Source organism: Papaver somniferum, chromosome 6 (assembly GCF_003573695.1).
Source record: "Papaver somniferum cultivar HN1 chromosome 6, ASM357369v1, whole genome shotgun sequence".
Taxonomy (NCBI): domain Eukaryota; kingdom Viridiplantae; phylum Streptophyta; class Magnoliopsida; order Ranunculales; family Papaveraceae; genus Papaver; species Papaver somniferum.
Window position 1 is genome coordinate 10291229 of NC_039363.1, and position 2622 is coordinate 10293850.

Consider the following 2622-nt stretch of genomic DNA (forward strand, 5'->3'; position numbering starts at 1 on the left):
CTAGGAAGGAATTGAAGAATACTTCCCAGAGTCTTGCCAAGTTAGAACTTCAAGTAGGACAAATAGCTAAGTTTATAAGTGAGAGAGAAGATGGAAGGTTCCCTATTCATACTGATCCTAACCCGAGAGGAGAGAAATCGTACAATCATGTGAATGCTGTCACAACCCTGAGGATTGGAAAGAAGGTTGACAACAAGGTTGCCATGCCTGATAGTGAACATGCTGTAGTTCACCCTGCTGAGCCAAAAAATGAGGAGACTGATAGAGTCTCCAAAGAGACCAATGAGGGTCCTGTTGAGCCCGGCTTTGTTCCCAGAGCCCCGTTTCCCCAGCTGCTAGTTCCGACTAAGAGGGAGTCCAACTTTAATGATATATTGGAGGTTTTTAAGCATGTTAATATCAACCTTCCATTATTAGATGCAATTAGGCAGATTCCCTCTTATGCCAAGTTCCTTAAGGACTTGTGTACGCGAAAGTGTAAGCTCAGTGTCCAGAAGAAAGCCTTCATAGCTAGTCATGTGAGTTCTATTATTCAGAATACCACTACTCCTAAGTATAAAGACCCAGGGTCCCCTACCATTGCTTGTACAATAGGTAAGTATCGTGTTGAGAAAGAGTTGCTTGACTTAGGAGCCAGTGTGAATTTACTTCCATATCATGTGTACCTTAAGCTAGGACTTGGTGAGATGAAACCTATCCAGATAACACTTCAGTTAGCTGATAGGTCCGTTAAAGTTCCTCGTGGTATCATCGAGGATGTTCTCATAGAGGTTGACAAGTTTATTTATCCAGTGGATTTTATTATCCTAGATACCCAACCTGTCCAAGACCCAGAGAACCAAATACCAGTGATTTTAGGTCGCCCATTTCTAGCCACGTCTAATGCGGTCATAAACTGTCGAAATGGTATTATGAATCTATCTTTTGGTAATATGACTATTGAGTTGAATATTTTTAATGTCAATAAGCTACATTCTGAGCTAGATGACACGTGCATTGAAGAGGTCAACATGATAGGAACCTTAGTTCCGAAGTCTGTACCAAACACCGAATCGAAAGATCCATTAGAGAGTTGTCTAGCCCGTTTTAACATGGATTTCGACGATGATAACAACATTGAACAAGTAAATGCTCTGTTGGATTCTATTCCTATGTTAGATACCGATAGATGGAAATCTAGGTTTGAACCATTACTAGCTACCGAATCTACCTTAAGCCCTTATTTCGAAGAGCCTAAAGATCCTCCTAAGTTGGACCCAAATTATGCATTTGTAGGCCCATCTGAGATTTTGCCTATAACTTCCGATTTGGATAGTGATCAGGAGAATAGGCCAGAAACCATGCTTCAAGAAAATAAGGAAATTTTAGAGTGGACCATAGCAGCTATGAAGCAAGTAGAGGATGAACCACCTGATTATAACTTAGAGAAAGCAATTGACTTTTTTCAAGAACCCGATGGTCTAGAAATTAGGAACATTGTGACTAGTCTATGTAGAGGCACCGAAAATTCTAAGTTTGGGGGTAGTGAACTAGAAGAAGCTCTAGAGTATTTTAAATACTCTCCGGATCCAGAAATTCAAGCCATAGTTAAAGGTCTTACGGAGAATAGTGATTACCCTAAATTTGGGGGTGGAGATTGTCAATTATCCCCAGTAGAAGTCCCTAACTTGGGACTCAAGCCTAGTGCATCTGAGGTATCGCTTGAGTCTATCCAGACTCCACAACCCGATCCTCCTGATACTGTCCAGGAGAAAATCCATATGTTAGAGACCCGTTTTTCGGATGAATCTGTTTGCCGAGACACTCATATGAAGCCCAATTAGGCACTCCAGATAAATCCATTTGTCTTGCGAGAAACTTTAGATCAGGTTGTACTCTTTCTGCTCATTTTTCTGATCTTGACCATTTGTCTCCTATTAGTGGAAGTTCTATTTGGTCTTATGGACCCACAATTGTTTCGACTATTGATATACGACTTTGGAAGGTGACAATTCTTTTAGAGGTATTTGATGTCTAGCTAATCACTATAAATTTAGCATTTACTGGGAGGCTCCCGCGTTCATGTGATACGATAATATCCTTCCTTATTTCTTTTCCCTCCAGTGGTAATAGTTTCTCCTTGTTCATGCTTTTAATTTCATCTTTAGAACATTAAGGACAATGTTAGATTTAAGTTTGGGGGTGGGGAAGAAACTTTTTTTGTTAACTTTTTAGTTGCAATAAATAAACTCCAGAGCTTAGAAATTTATGCCTATTTAGGATTGCACTAACCAATCTAAGTGGATGGAAGCATTTTGGTTGTTGGAGTCGAGGAACTAATCTGAATAGATGGAAACATCTAAAGAGTCTATTCATAAAAGCACAGAGCTTAGGTGTTAGAAATAACATGATAGTTTCACCATATCTCGTTGAGTCCTTTTCACTTCTATTTTTATTCTATTTTGTTTTTAAACTATGTTTCTCTAAGTGATAGGTGGGGCCCACGATTCAAGTTGTTACCAATGCTAGGCTGAATTAGAGTGATTGAGATACCATGAAAAAAAAAAGTTGAAAAAGAAAAAGAAATGAAAAAAAAAAGATGGAAAAAAAATGGTAGTTACCAAAAAGTAAAAAAAAAAAAAA